Raw genomic sequence first — 16,811 nt, 5'->3', positions numbered from 1 at the left:
CATTTACAGGAGATTAAAAAACCCCAGCCTCACCCTCACTTGGGGCTGACACCATTTTAGGCCTCAGCCCGTCTGCACCCAGGCGCTCATGAAAACAGCATGTTGCTCCACACCACCTCGAGCTGTTTGCTGGCGCTCTCAGGATTTGAACCAATAATAGAGCCTTGCGCCTAATATCCCAGGTGGTAATCCAAGAGTGATATCTGCGTGACATGCCTCCTCCTCCACCCTCCATATCCAAGTGATCACCAAGGATACACGCCAGCCAGACAAGGTAGCTCATGCCTATAAGCCCAGTACTTTAGGCAGCTGAGGCATGTGGATGACCTGAGGTCAGGAGTTTGAGACTGGCCTCGCCAACATTGGAAAAGCCTGCCTCTACTAGAAATTCAAAAACTAGCCAGTGTGGTGGCAGGCGCCTGTAATCCCAGCTACTCAAGAGGCTGAAACAGGAGAATCGCTTGAACCTGGGAGGCACAGGCTGCAGTGAGCCCAGATCACATCATTTTGCTCCAGCCTGAGCAACAGAGCAAGACTCTGTCTCAAAAAAAAGAAAAGAATTAGTATAATTTTGTCTCCAGAAGAGGGGTCTTGTCCCAGGCCCCAGCAACAGGATTTTGGATCTCACACGAAATGGAATTGACGGCAAGTCGCACAGTCTAGTGACATTAAAAGGGTTTATTAGCCACTACTAAGTGACAGAGCAGGGAGTCCTGAGAAAGCAAGAGGAGGAACGCACCTGTTTTAAAGAAAAAAAAATTTTTTTTGAGATGGAGTTTTACTCTTGTCACAATGACATGATATCGGCTCACTAAAACCTCTGCTTCCTGGGTTTAAGGATTCTCCTGCCTCAACCTCCCAAGTAGGTGGATTACAGGTGTGCACCACCACGTCCAGCTAATCTTTTTGTATTACTTTTCCATTTTAATTTTTTATTTAATTCTTTAAATTCCATTCCTGTAGAAACTTCCAAAAATTGCCAATGCCGACTATATTTCCAGTCGTCATGGTGGGGTATTGGGAAAAGTTTTCAATCAGCCAAATCGCACCTCAGATAAACCTCATTGGTTACAATACTGCCACTGTGCTTCACCATGTTGACCATGCTGATGTCCAACTTCTGGCCTCGGGTTATCGGCCCTCCTCGGCCTCCCAAAGTACTGGGATTACAGGTGTGATTACTTAATGTAAACTTACATTAAGTAATCACACCTGTAATCCTAGTACATTAACGTACAAACAGAATTACTTAATATTTGTTTATATAGGTTATTAAGAATAGTGTTGTCTCTTATGAAGGATTGTAATCAGTTTGTGTCAGGCTATTAGTATTGCTACTTTTCTTTGTTACTATTGATTTTAACAATAATTTATTAGTGTACTATTCCCTTTAAAACTCATTTTTAAATTAAGAATGCTTTTTGCTTAAAGTACAGGTATATTTTTATAAGTTTTGGGTCTTTATTTAGTTATTAACTTGTTCCTGCAACCATAAATATTTTATAACCAAAGGTACTCAATCCCTAAATATATGATCCAACAGATTTAACCTGTGTGTGTGTGTGTGTGTGTGTGTGTGTGTGTGTGTGTGAGAGAGAGAGAGAGAGAGAGAGAGAGAGAGAGAGAGGGTCTCACTCTGTCTTCCAGGCTTGAGTGCAGCGGTGTGATCATGGCTGGCTCACTGAGGCCTCAAACTTCTGAGCTCAAGCGATCCTCCAACCTCAGCCTCCTGGGTATCTTGGACCACAGGCATGAGCCACCATGCCAGCTAATTGTTATATTTTTTGTAGACATGAGGCTCTCAATATTTTCCCAGGCTTGTCTTGAACTCCTGATCTCAAGTGATCCTCCTGCCTTGGCCTTCCAGAGTTCTGGGATTACATTCGTGAGCCCTGCACCCTGCCCAGATTTAGCTTTTTCTAAAGCTTTTATTTAAAATAAAGTCACTACGGGTAAGATGCCTCTGACAGTTTTGCATTTTAAGTGCAAAGACTATGTTGAGTGAATTTTTCCATCAGTTGTAAAACGTGCATCCATGTTTATCTCATTCCTATGGTTTCCAGTTAATTGTCCCTTCTTCCTTTTTGGAAACACAGGGGCTAGTGGGCTCCGCGTCACTTTGCATTTCCAGAACGAGGGCGCTGAACACTCCGCGCTCCGACTTCAAGTGGTGCAGAAGGACGGCCACCACAGGGCGCGCGGCCTCGGCCAGTGCCGTGAGCGCGAGGGCCCTGCAGTGCCCCGGCCACCAGCAGAGGGCGTGCTGGAGCAAGGCGGCGTAACTGCCTGATGGCCAAGCTCCTCTAACAATCAGAAGCCCGGCTTTACAGAGGCTGACAACTGCAGATATGACACGTGAAAGGGTCTTGGGGTGACCATTCTAGAAATTACATGGGAAAGGATCTTGGTCCATGGAGTAGGTGTGGGGTGAGGGCTTGAACTCATTTAAGTTAAAATAACACCTCCGGAAAGATTCCTCCACGCCATGCCTGCGATCTATAAGGTGGCGCCCGGTCAGCCAGCCTTTACTTCTATTGAAATGCAGTGTGGAAGTCTAGGGGGAGGTGATCTTAGATGCTTGGGTCTCTCACCAGGTCACCTCCTCCCTGCACACGGCCACTCTCCCACCTGGGCTACTTTCCAGTCTCACTCACAATCGCTCTGAGCAACTGTGGAAAGAGGACAGCTGTGGAGCCTCTCCCTTGTCCAAGTCACTCTGCTGAGAGACCTGATAACTCGTCTCACTGGACCCGGGACCGCCCTGGGAAGAATACTTCTGCCCCTGTATTTCAGACAGACTATGAGGTGGTCAGGCACAGTGGCTCACACCTGTAATCCTAGCACTTTGGGAGACCGAGGCAGTGGATTATGAGGTCAAGAGTTCAAGACCAGCCTGGCCAACATGGAGGAAACCCTGTCTCTACTAAAAACACAAAAATTAGCCAGGCGTGGTGGCGGGCACCTATAATCCCAGATATTCGGGAGACTGAGGCAGGAAATTGCTTGAACCCGGTGTCAGGTCTCCATATTCAAGCCTGGAGCCTCAAAGTCTGAAGTCCTGCTTGCCTCCTGATCATCTCCCAACCCCCGTCCCCCACGTTCGCCATCGTCCCTGAGTGCCCAGCGGAGGTTCTCCGGAGGAGCCCCTCACCCAACCCTGCCATCTCAACTGTTCTTATGAATGTGAATGCCCCTCACCCGTCCTGTCATCTTTTTTTTTTTTTTGAGACGGAGTTTCGCTCTTGTTAACCCAGGCTGGAGTGCAATGGCACGATCTCGGCTCACCGCAACCTCCGCCTCCTGGGTTCAGGAAATTCTCCTGCCTCAGCCTCCTGAGTAGCTGGGATTACAGGCACACGCCACCATGCCCAGCTAATTTTTTGTATTTTGAGTAGAGACGGGGTTTCACCATGTTGACCAGGATGGTCTCGATCTGTTGACCTCGTGATCCACCCGCCTTGGCCTCCCAAAGTGCTGGGATTACAGGCTTGAGCCACCGCGCCCGGCCTCATCCTGTCATCTTAACTGCTCTTCTGCCTCACCCCAGCCACCACTGTAACTGAACTTGGGGTCATGTACACTCCTTGCCCCTACCCACCGCTGTAACTGATCTTACTCTATGACTTTCCACTGCCCGCCCCAAACCTGTAAAACCAACTCCTATCCCACTGCCCTTTGCTAACGCCCTTTTCCACCTTAGCCGACCTGTACCCAGGTGAGTAAATAGCCACGTTGCCCACACAAAGCCTGTCTGGGGGGTTTCTTCATTCAAAGCGTGAATTTTCAACATTTTGGTACCAAAACCCGGGATGGGGGAACTCCTACAGGAGACCAAACCCCGCTCCCTGCTCTTGTGCTCCCTCCATGAAGAGATCGACCTACCTACCCGGATCATCAGACCAGCCCACACACACACCACCGGCTGTTTTGGTAAGCAGTCTCATTATTTGCTTTCTCATTCTTTTATCTTTTCCTTTCTACTTCCTCCCCCTTCCAGTTTCATCATTTTTCCACCACAAACACAAGGAAAATCAGGTAAAACAGTTTCTTCCGTGAGGTTCGGGACCCGAAAAACCCTGTGTAGGTCATGGATTTGGAGACCCAGGTTCCCCAGGGGTTGTGCTATGGTGGAGACGTTCACCCTAGTCACTCGCCCACCAGGCTCAGAGCTGATATTGGTGGCAGCTAACATACAGGACGCTCTCTTTGACCGGTCACCAATGACGAGGTTCAATCCAGGCTCACCGAGGGATGCCTGTTGAGCGGCTGGGATGCGTGCCTATTCTTGTCTCTGCTGTCTTTCCAGAACCCTGGGCAATCGTCCATCCTCTATCCCTCCCTCCTCTCCGCTGGCCTGTGTTCTAAAGAATCTTAAACCTCTCCAACTGTCCCATAATTTAAAACCCAAACGTCTCTGTAAACACTGAATTCTCTTTACTGGGCCACTGCATGGTCACAATACAAGTGAAACAATGGCTCCAACTGGCCAAAAATTGGCACCTTTCACCTCTATTTTATGAAATTAAGACAATTTTTGTCACAACATGGGCAAATGGTCGGAAATTCCCTACATCCAGGCGTTTTTTTTTACACATCAATCCCTCCCTAATCTCTACTCCTTCTCTTGGCTTCCATCTGCCCCTCCTTCCTCTGCGGGTTAGCCAGAATCCTCCCTGTCCATCAACCTTCCAACCTTTCTCCTTCCAGCCTGTGAACCAGGCCCTCATCCAGGACCTAACCCCACCCCAGAGCCTTCCTCCTCTTCCTCTGCCCACAACCCGCCTCCTCATGCCCCTCCTGCCACCTCCCCACCTCCCCACCTCATACGTGGCCCAGCTTAGTTAGTCCTGTGGCTGCCTCCTGCACCCCTGCCCGACAATCCCCCTTCCAGAGGTGGCTGGAGCCAAAGGCACAGTTAGGGTGACGTTCCTTCCCTTTATCTGATTTTTCCCAAATCGGACACCAGTTACGCTCCTTTTCATCAGATCCTCCAATACTTCACCCAGTCCTATAATCTCACCTGGAGTGACTTAAATGCCATCCTTACTTCCACTCTCACCCCTAAAAAACGCTTGATGTGCATTTTATCACCCAGTCAACCCCAACATTACAAAAAGGTACAAAAATTAAAATCTGGCCCTCAAACCCTGCAACAGGAATTAGGCAACCTTACCTTCAAGGTGTTCAATAACAGGGAGAAATCTGCCCGGCTGCACATCTCAGAACTGCAGACGCTGCCTCCTCAGTAAGACAAACCCCAGCCACGCCACCGGCTCACAGAGACTTCAGAGCACCCAGACTGCAGCGGCTCCAGCCGACCCCCCGGACCTTGCTTCACGTGTCGGAAACCTGGCCACTGGGCCCAGGAATGCCCGCAGCCTGGGACTCCTCCTGAGCCCTGCCCCGTCTGTGCAGGGCCCCCACAGAAAGTCGACTGTCCAACTCAGGTCGCTGCTCCCAGAGCTCCTGAAGCTCCAACCCTCGGCTTGGTGGCTAAAGACTGACGCTGCCCGACCATCTCGAAAGCCCCCTGGACCTTCACAGATGCCAAACTTCAGGTAACTCTTACGTGGAGGGCAAGTCCATCCCCTTCTTAATCAGCATGGAGGCATCCACCCCATGCTCCCTTCTTTTCAAGGACCTGGCTCCTTGACTGCCATGCTGTTGTGGGAATTGACCGCCAGGCCTCCAGGCCTCTCAAAACTCCCCACGTCTGGTGTCAATCAGGCCAGCACTCCCTTCCACATTCTTTCCAAATCAGCCCCACGTGTCCAGTTCCCTTCTTAGGCTGGGATATCCTAGGAAAATTGTCTGCCTCCTTGACTGTTCCTGGGCTACAGCCACGCCTCATTGCTGCCCTGCTCCCCAAACCCGTACCTCCCTCAATAGCTCCCCTTATGTCCCCCAACCTTAAGCCTATGGTGTAAAACACCACCTTCCCATCCATTGCTACAAGTCACTCACCCCTCCTTATCCTCTTAGAACCTAACCACTCTTACCCTGCCCAGCACCGTACGCCATCCCACCACAGCCTTTAAAAGTAAAGCCTGTTATCACCTGTCTATTGAAACATGGCCTTTTAATTCACCCTCCTGCTTCTTCGGCATCTGTACTCAAAGGGGCATCATGTATCCTCTTCCAAAGCCCAAATTTCTTCCCATCCATTCTAATCCTTCACCAGCATACAGGCGCTCCCCCTGCTAACCTCATCCAGTAAATTTCCCAAACCCCAACCCCCTCCACCAAACAACAGCTTATCTCCTGCCTGGGTGTGGTTGCTACTTCACCTCAGGATACCAGGTTTTGCTATTCTAACTAAGCTATTGTATAAACTCACTAAAGAAAACTTATCCAAACCTGTTAATCCTAAATCCTTTGCTCACTCCTCCTTTTGCTCCTTAAAAAACAGCTCTAGGCCGGGCGCGGTGGCTCAAGCCTGTAATCCCAGCACTTTGGGAGGCTGAGGCGGGTGGATCACAAGGTCAAGAGATGGAGACCATCCTGGTCAACATAGTGAAACCCCGTCTCTACTAAAAATACAAAAAATTAGCTGGGCATGGTGGCGCGTGCCTGTAATCCTAGCTACTCAGGAGGCCGAGACAGGAGAATTGCCTGAGCCCAGGAGGCAGAGGTTGCGGTGAGCCGAGATCACGCCATTGCACTCCAGCCTGGGTAACAAGAGCGAAACTCCGTCTCAAAAAAAAAAAAAAAAAAAAAAAAAAACAGCTCTAAAAGCAGCTCCCTCCCTAGCTCTCCCCAACCTGTCTCAACACTTTTTCATTCTATACTGCTAAAGTCCAGGGCTGTGTGGTCAGGATTCTCACATAGGAGCCAGGCCCATGGCCTGCAGGCTTTTTATCCAAACAACTTAACCTCACAGCCCTGGGCAGGCCCTCATGACAATGTGCAGCAACAGCTGCTGCCCTGATACTCTTAGAATCCCTCAAAATCACAGACTCCGCCCCACTTACCCTCTAGCTGTCACCCCCTCCAAAGTTTTGTCTTTACACCTCACACACTTACCTTCAGCCCCTGGCCTTCTCCAGCTTTAAGCAGTCGCCCCTACTGCTTAAACCACACCTCAAAATGTCTGTTTCTGTTATTCCTAACTGAGCCCAAATTCACGGCACTCATTTACCTTTACATGTCCTGCTTTTCTTTAAGTTGCCGGTTTACACGTTTCCTCCAAGCAATTACAGCTGACATTTCACTCTTTATCTGGCTCCCGTTCTCTTCTCAAACACAATTTTGTTAATGAAAGTGAGCAATTGCTTATAGATACTGCACACTTCCTCACACACCATGAAAACAAAAGCTCTCCCTCCACACAGTTACTCCACCAAGCCCTGTAATGGCAGCAGCCCTTGCTGGTTCCCTTGGCTTTTGGGTCCAAAGCTCCAGAAAAAATGTTGTTTTTATGTAAAGCAGCCTGGCCTCGTATTTAATGCCATCAAAAATGAGGAGACAGAACCCAAAAGCGCATGAATCAGGCAAATGCTTATTCTGGACCTGGCTGGATGGGCTGGACGCTGCCTAACTGGAGTCATGGCTCCTCCCAATCCTTACTCCTTTAAACCCATCTTTCTTCTTCTCCTGTTCAGACCCTATATCTTCTGTTTAGTCTCCCAATTCATACAAAACTGCATCCAGGCGATCACAAGTCGGCAGATGCTGCTCTGGACGACCCACAGAACCGCGCAGTGCCTCTAAGTCCCCCAGCAGCTTAAGCATTCGTAAGGCAGAACGTATTGTCCAGACCTTCCTTATTTGCACACCTGTCCTGTTCCCATTTCCAGCCTGTCTCCCCCGCTCAAAAAAATATATTTTATGTGCCCCCGCAGTCCCCTGTCAGGCACGTCTGCTCACCCCCTCTTCTCTAATTCTCTCTATATATAAAAAGACAGGTATGTCAGGTCTCCATGTGCAAGCCTGAAGTCCTGCCGGCCTGGGCTGATCGTCTCCCACCCCCTCACCTGCATTTGTCATTGTCTCTGAGTGCCCAGCGGAGCTTCCCCAGACAAGCCCCTCACCTAACCCTGCCATCTCAACTGTTCTTATGATAATGTGAATGCCTCTCACGCATCCTGTCATCTTAACTGCTCTTCTGCCTCACCGCCAGCTGCCACTGTAACTGAACTTGTGGTCATGTACACTCCTTGCCCCTACCCCACCTCTATAACTGATCTTACTCTGTGACTTTCCACTGCCCGCCCCAAACGTGTAAAACCAACTCCTATCCCACTGCCCTTTGCTAACGCTCTTTTCAGTCATAGCCAACCTGCACCCAGGTGAATAAACAGCTGCATTGCCCACACAAAGCCTGTCTGGGGGGTCTCTTCATTCAAAGTGGGAATTTTCATTTTCTTTTTCTTTTTTTTTTTTTTTTTTTGAGGCGGAGTTTCGCTCTTGTTACCCAGGCTAGAGTGTAATGGCGCGATCTCGGCTCACCACAACCTCTGCCTCCTGGGTTCAGGCAATTCTTCTGCCTCAGCCTCCTGAGTAGCTGGGATTACAGGCATGTGCCACCATGCCCAGCTAATTTTTTGTACTTTTAGTAGAGACGAGGTTTCACCATGTTGATGAGGATGGTCTCATCTCTTGACCTCGTGATCCACCCTCCTCAGCCTCCCAAAGTGCTGCGATTACAGGCGTGATCCACCGCGCCCGGCACAAAGCACGAATTTTCAACACCCAGGAGACGGAAGTTGCAGTGAGCCGAGATCGCTGCACTGCACTCCAGCCTGGGCAACAGAGCAAGATTCCATCTCAAAAATAAAAGACAAAGATTATGAGGCTAGTGGAGGCTGTGACCAAGCACATGACCCAAGCTTTGTCAGCAGTAGCTGAATTGGAACTAGGTTCTCACGTTCACAGGGTGAGATGACGGCCTCCTGATTACAAGATCCAAAGTGTGACTGGCACTTCCATTAACATGTACAGATGTTTGTCTGCAATCTATGTATGAGCATTTTCATGCATCAAATTTTGCCTGGAGTCTCTCATATTATCTTTTATTATAGTCACAAAATTCTGTGCTCTTCAGTATAAATACTTGTCTTTTCATAGTCGAACGCTGGGGCTGCAAGTGATTTTCCACACAGCCAGCAGCTAAAATATTCCAAATGTGGTTTTCACCATGCGTTGGGATTTACTCGGGGTGGCTGGCAAAATAGGAGGAAAATATTAGGGAAAGTTAGAAATTTATAGTCTCAAACCTTTTGGCAGGCTGAAAGGTTTTAATGGAATGGGCTAAAGGCAACCAGTTCTTTACACTAAAATTCATAAAAGTCATAGGGTGAAAGATAGGGACAATCAAGCTTCCCCAGTGGCCTGTTTACCCACATCCCTTTGTCTCTATTCTAACTGTTCATTCATGTAAACCCTATGCTGAACAGCCCTCTCAGCAGGAGGTCAAAGGGGAATTACACGTGAAGGGTGTTTTCTCTGGGCCCAAAACCAAAAGCTTTTATCATTCAAAACCACTCTTTCAACCATGTTAATTATCTACCAAGTGTGTTAACTTAAAACTTCTGTTATTCAGTCTATACCAAATAAATGTAGGAAGGTACAGTGAGTCACAGCCGGGTTTGCTAAAACCGCCCTCTAAAGAAAGTTAACAAACATCCCCACCCCATTGGAAATCACTGTACTGGTTGTGAGTGCATTCATTCATCTGTGCCTAAGTCAGGGTCTGCAAACCAAACCTCCACAGGTGGCGTGGCTGTTTTATTGTTTGAATTCATGTTTCGTGATGTGAGCATGCATCTCTCCCAGCTTCACTCCCACCTGAGAGGCAGCCGGGCTAACAATACCACCAGGAGCAAGTCTCGAAGGAGAAGAAAACACCTGGCAGGATGTGACATTCTGAAGTGCCAGGACTTTTTGGGGACTAAAGTTTCTGAAGGTGGCAGTTTGTGTCTCCGTCTCCATGGGGTCCAGAATTTGCTGCACAGCAGGAGGTGACAGGGAACCACTGGATTTTTGGGTGATGTTAATACTGAAGGTGTGCCTTCTCTAAGCTCTGAAAGTCACACCCTCCCTGGATTTTTCTTTTTTTTTTTTTTTTTGAGATGGAGTCTTGCTGTTGCCCAGGCTGAAGTGCAGTGGTGCAATCTCAGCTCACTGCAACCTCTGCCACCTGGGTTCAAATGATTCTCCTGCCTCAACCCCCTGAGTAGCTGGAACTACAGGGACATACCACCACACCAGCTAACTTTTGTATTTTTAGTAGAGATGGGGTTTCACCATGTTGGCCAGGCTAGTCTTGAACTCCTGACCTCGTGACCCACCCACCTCAGCCTCCCAAAGTGCTGGGATTACAGGTGTGAGCCATCATGCCAGACCTTTTTTCTTTTTCTTTTTCTTTTTTAAGATAGAGTCTTGCTATGTCACCCAGGCTGGAGTGCAGTGGCATGATCTCAGCTCAATGCTGCAACCTCTACCTCCTGTGTTCAAGCAATTCTCCTGCCTCAGCCTCCTGAGTAGCTGGGACTATGTGTGCCACTATTCCTGGCTCAATTTTTGTATTTTTAGTAGAGACAGGGTTTCACTATGTTGGCCAGGCTGGTCTCAAACTCCTGAACTCAGGTAAACCACCTGCCTCAGCCTCCCAAGGTGCTGGGACTACAGGCATGAGCCACCATACCTGGCCCTTCCCTGCATCTCAATGTCCACAAATATTATACATCATCTGCTTAACTGTCTAGGATTTTCAACTAATTGTCCAATGTCTAGATGAAGGTGCTTTCAAATATTTATAATAGATCAGGATGTGGACTAGGATGTTTTATCAATTAATTGGTTGATTCCAAAAATGTAAATCTTTGAATCTGAAATAGGGCTGGAGAACTTAGCAAGGTAATATCAATTCCACATGAGCCTTTGAAGATCAGTTGTGCCATCTGCCTCACAGGAAGCATTGGCATGTGACATTTCCTTACTAACATGGGTTTTAATTTTATTTAGCTACTGTTCTTTTGATTCATGATTTCAAAACCATTTTGTCTTTCGAAAAACCATGCTAGCCAGGCACGGTGGCTGACGCCTGTAATCCCAGCACTTTGGGAGGCCGAGGCAGGTGAATCACGAGGTCAGGAATTCGAGACCAGCCCGACCAACATGGCGAAACCCCGTCTCTACTACAAATACAAAAATTAGCTGGACGCGGTGGTGGGTGCCTGTAATCCCAGCCACTAAGGAGGTTGAGGCAGGAGAATCACTTGAACCCATGAGGCAGAGGTTGCAGTGAGCCAAGATTGTGCCACTGCACTCCAGCCTGGGTGACAGACCAAGACTCTGCCTCAAAAACAAAAACAAAAACAAAAACAAAGACGACCCACACTACTGGCCAGGTGCAGGGGCTCACACTTGTAATTCCAGCACTCTGAGAGGCTAGCAGGAGGACTGCTTGAGACCGGGAATTCAAGACCAGCCTGAGCAACATGGCAGAACCCGTCTCTACAAAAAAAAAACAACAACAACAACAAAAAACAAAAATGAGCTGGGTGTGGTGGCACACATCTGTACTTCCAGCTACTCAGGAGCTTGGGGCGGGAGGATTGCTTGAGCCTGGGTGGTCGAGGCTGCAGTGAGCAGTGATTGCACCACCGCACTCCATCCTGGGCAGCGGAATGAGACCCTGTCTCAAAAAAGAAAAACACCCAAACCCCTCCAAAAGCATAGAACTGCCTTTCCTGTTAGATACCTCCACTGCTGTACATATTGCTCAGTTGTGATGACACGTCCCTCGTGTTCCGTTTTGGATTCCCTGAGGGGCAGCCTATGGTGTGGCCCCAGACTCAGGAAACCCCTGAAGGAAGGAAGCACACCAGCTGCTGTAGCTGCATTGCCTGTCCACACAGGATTTCCGGCCAGACAGGTGAGCACCTGCAGCGATGCCCTCCCATCCACACCTGTCATCCTTCCTGCCCTGATTCCAGGTGAGGGCAGAGGGCCTCGGAATTACAATTAAGTCATCTTTTTTTTTTTTCTGAGTTGGAGTTTCACTCCTGTCACCTAGGTGGGAGTACAATGGCGTGACCTCAGCTCACTGCAACCTCCACCTCTCAGGTTCAAGTGATTCTCCTGCCTCAGCCTCCCAAGTAGCTGGAATCACAGAAATGTACCACCACGACAAGCTAATTTGGTATTTTTTTTGGGAGGGGGTTTCTCCACATTGGTCAGGCTGGTCTCGAACTCCTGACCTCAGGTGCTCCGCCCATCTGGGCCTCCCAAAGTGCTGGGATTACAGGTGTGAGCCACCACACCTGGCTACAATCAACTTTTTTGGACCTAATCAAAAGCTTGCAGAAAACAGAGGAACACTTGATTAATATAATCCAGTTGAGGCTGCACGTGGTGGCTCATGTCTGTAATCCCCACACTTTGGGGGGCCGAGGCAGGCAGATCACAAGGTCAGGAGATCAAGACCAGCCTGACCAACACGGTGAAACCCCGTCTCTACTAAAAATACAAAAATTAGCCAGGCGTGGTGCTACATGCCTATAATCCCAGCTACTCAGGAGGCTGAGGCAGGAGAATCACTTGAAAACCTGGGAGGTGGAGGTTGGGGTGAGCCAAGATCACGCCACTGCCTGGGCAACACACTGAGACTCCATCAAAAAAAAAAAAAAAAAAAAAAGATAATCCAGTTGGATCTCAGAACAAACAGCTTTGTGGCATTTTAACTCATCCTGGTCCCTCTCCCACCGCCTAGACTGTGGTGGCCTGAGGGTAACAGACCACACGCCCAGCACAGGTTCCAAGAAGGGGCCTTATTTGCAACTGCAGACAGGGGTATGGCTCAAGGGCTGGCCTTGATCTCACCTGAGTGGATATTCTCCCAGTGCCGAGGTGCTACCTGGAGGACATTTGTAGGAAACTGTTTACAACAAATTTGTTAGTCTCTTCTGCCTGGGGACATGAGAGCAGATGAGGCAAAAAACAGAGAAGCCAAACATCATAGGAGGAAAGGCCAGGGAATAAAACGCTCTGGGAAATGAAGGCTTGGAACCTACAAGACCAGAGTGGTGCAGGAGCTTGGAAGAGGCCTGCGAGGGCCCTGCACTCACTTCGGGCTGGACTTCCAGCTCTGCACAAGCAGGACATGAAAGTGAAGGCAGAGAAGACCTGTTTCACAATGGAAGGGCTGACCCCACAGGCACTCAGACCCCTTCTACAAACTCGGGAGGGTGTTGTGGGCTTTTGTTGTTGTTGTTGTTTTGGTTCCAGATGTTTAAAGACATTCATGTCCTATCACTAGCTGACCACCAGGCTAAAAGAACAGGAGGAGATGGCCACTCATCACAGTCAGAAAAGTCATTAAATAAATAACCACTGCAACAAACAGCAAGAACACACCCCAGGGAGGAGGGAGACTCCTATTTCCAGAGTGGCCACATTATAATATTCTAAACACACAGTTTAAAACAAAATAAAACAGGTAGGGCGTGGTGGCTCACACCTGTGATCTCAGCGCTTTGGGAGGCTGAGGCAGGCAGCTCACCTGAGGTCAGGAGTTCGAGACCAGCCTGGCCAACATGGCAAAACCGTTGAAGTATTTCAGTCCGAGATTAAAATAACATTAAGACAAAAGTATGCCAAATTGCAGGATCTTTATTGCCAGCGGCCAAGGAGGACTCACGTCTCTCCAACCCGTGGCTTCGAAAAGAGGGTGTCAAGTCATTTTTATACCCATAAAACCACCTTGGGAGTAGGGGTGAGGAGCGGGGATGCGGATGAAGGGCTTCAGACATTCCGAGGGCTAGTGGATTCTGTAAATCACCTCCTGTATGGAGATGAGGGTGGGGGGCTCTGGACATTCCAAGGGCCAGGGGACTTCTGTCACTCCGATTGTTACTTAAGTGGTTTACAGAAGTCAAGATAAGTGTTAGTTTATACATTGTGAATTACAGACCCTAGTTACTTATTACAAGTCGCAGAAGCCAAGATGGCATGGGTTAGGACTGCTTGCCTGTCACATTAGGGTCACAGAAAGCAGTTACTGATAAGCAAAAGGTAAGCAGCTTTACACAGTAGTCATTTTTCAGAGCAAGCTAGCTATTCTTATTTACAGAAGCCAAGGCCAGTATTCGTTGTGGGAGAATGGGGCAGCCATTACAACTTAATTTTGGAAAACAGCCTTTTCTTGTATAAGATGGCATTGCTCAGCTTCTAACTCTAGGCCAGCTATAACACACCCTGTGTCTACTAAAAGTACAAAACTTGTCCAGGTGTGGTGGCGCATGCCTGTGATCCCAGCACTCAGAAGACTAAAGAAGGAGAAGTGTTTAAACCCAGGAGGCGGAGAACACAGTGAACAAAGATTGCACCACTGCACTCCAGCACTCCAGCCTGGGTGACAGAATAAGACTCCATCTCAAAAACAAAACAACAACAACAACAAAAAACAAAACAAAGAAAATAGGTTAGTTAAAATTATTCAGCTGGGCCAGGCACAGTGGCTTAATTCTATAATCCCAGCACTTTGGGAGGCTAAGGTGAGTGGGTCATCTGAGATCAGGAGTTCAAGACCAGCCTGGCCAACATGATGAAACCCCATCTGTACTAAAGATACAAAAAATTAGTTGGGTGTGGTGGTGCACCTGTAATTCCAGCTACTTGGGAGGCTGAGGCAGGAGAATCACTTGAACCCAGGAGACAGTGGTTGTACTGAGCCAAGATCATGCTACTGTATGCTGCAATCCAGCCTGAGTGACAGAGTGAGATTCTGTCTCAAAAAATAAAATAAAAATAATAAAAATGAAAATACAAAAATTAGCCAAGTGTTGTGGTACACACCTGTAATTCCAGCTGCTGGGGAGGCTCAGACAGGAGAATTGCTTGAAATCAGGAAGTGGAGGTTGCAATGAGCTGAGATCTAACCACTGCACTCCAACCTGGGCAACAGAGCCAGACTCTCTCAAAAAAAAAAAAGAGAGAAAAAAAGATGATTTAGCCTGAATGTGCTCGGGGACTCACGCCTGTAATCCCAGCACTTTGGGAGGCCGAGGTGGAAGGATTGCTCGAGCCCAGGCATTCTAGACCAGCCTAGGCAACATGGTGAGACCCTATTTCTAAAAAAAAAAAAAAAAAAAAAAAAAATGTAAAAACAAGCCAGATGTGGTAATGTATGCCTGTAGTCCCAGCTACTTGGAAGGCAGAGATGGTTGGAGCCCAGGAGTTCAAGTCCTAGGCAAGATAGCAAGACCCTCATCACTAAAAGAAAAAAAAAAAATTAAAGGCAAAAAAAAAAAAAAAAGACAGTGACAGCCAGGCGCGGTGGCTCACGCCTGTAATCAGAGCACTTTGGGAGGCTGAGACGGGTGGATCACGAGGTCAAGAGATCGAGACCATCCTGGTCAACATGGTGAAACCCCATCTCTACTAAAAATACAAAAATTAGCTGGGCATAGTGGCACATGCCTATAGTCCCAGCTACTCGGGAGGCTGAGGCAGGAGAATTGCTTGAACCCAGGAGACGGAGGTTGTGGTGAGCCAAGATTGCACCATTGCACTCCAGCCTGGGTAACAAGAGTGAAACTCCCTCTCAAAAAAAAAGAAAAAAAAAAAAAAAAGAAGACTGTGACAAGGAACTGAAAAAGGAAGACATAACCTAGGCAACCCTAAACAAAATGACAGAGGGCCTTCCTTATCAGTAATTACACTGACTATAAATAGATTAAACACTCCAGCTGAAAGTCAGAGATTCATTAAATGCCTTAATTCAATAAAAAGATTAACATATACTGGGAAAAAAAAACCACAAAAAATAAAAAGTCAGAGATCTGGCTGGGCATGGTAGCATACACCTGTAATCCCGGCAGTTTGCGAGGCCACAGAGGGTGGATCACTTGAGCTAAGGAGTTCAAGACCAGCCTGGGCAACATGGCAAAACCCTGTTTCTACAAAAAAAAAAAAAAAAAAAAACATAAATAAACACTAGCTGAATGTGGTGGCCAGCCCTAGCCACTCGGGAGACTGAGGCGGGAAGATGGCTTGGCTGGGAGTCCAAGGCTGCAGGGAGCTGAGATCACCGTCCTCCAGCCTGGGTGACAAAGTGAGCCTCTGTCTCAAAAAAATCAGAGACTGGATGATACATAAAAAACACGGCCCAATTTTATGTGAGGTATAAACTTTACAGCCAGAGAGGTAAATAGGTTGAAAGTACAAGATTGGAAAAAAAAATATTCCATGCAAACAGTAACAAAAAGAGAGCCAGAATAGCTATATTAATATCAGACAAAATGGACATCAAGACAAAAATTGTTGAGACAAAACTCATATGTATCATTCTATGATGATGAAAGGGTCAATCTATCAAAAAGATATAGCAATTATAAAGGTAAATGTAGTAAACCACAAAACTCCAAAATACATAAAGCAAAAATGGACAGAACGTTACAATATGAACTTCCAAAACACAAGAATGCACTAAGTGTGTTCAATCAGTAAAAACATACAAAAACAATTTTGTTTTTATTCTTTTCACTTATCCTCTTTTTTCTTTTTTTCATTTTTTTTTCTATAGTTTTGAGCAAAACAAAAACAATTTTTTTTTTTTTTTTTTTTTTTTGAGACAGTCTCATGTCTTCCGGGCTGTAGCACAGTCAGCTCACTGCAACCTCCGACTCCCGGGTTCATGCGATTCTCCCACCTCAGGCTCCTGAGTAGCTGGGATTACAGGCATTCGTCACCAGGCCAGGCTAATTTTTGTATTTTTAGTAAAGATGGGATTTCTCCATGTTGATCAGGTTGGTCTCCAACTCCTGGCCTCAAGTGATCTGCCCACCTCGGCCTCCCAAAGTGCTGGG

The 16,811-nt window shown here is 47.6% G+C and overlaps 1 non-coding gene across 1 annotated transcript; it reads right to left on the bottom strand.

The window, feature by feature from the left end:
- Positions 1-954: 954 nt before the first annotated feature.
- On the bottom strand, positions 955-1,094 carry LOC141584092 (U4 spliceosomal RNA). Its single transcript, XR_012517063.1, has one exon. It is a non-coding gene; the product is annotated as a U4 spliceosomal RNA (small nuclear RNA).
- Between the last annotated feature and the right edge of the window lie 15,717 nt (positions 1,095-16,811).

Source organism: Saimiri boliviensis, chromosome 3 (assembly GCF_048565385.1).
Source record: "Saimiri boliviensis isolate mSaiBol1 chromosome 3, mSaiBol1.pri, whole genome shotgun sequence".
Taxonomy (NCBI): domain Eukaryota; kingdom Metazoa; phylum Chordata; class Mammalia; order Primates; family Cebidae; genus Saimiri; species Saimiri boliviensis.
Note: the sequence above shows the minus strand (reverse complement) of the source record. Positions and strands in the feature narration are given on the sequence as shown.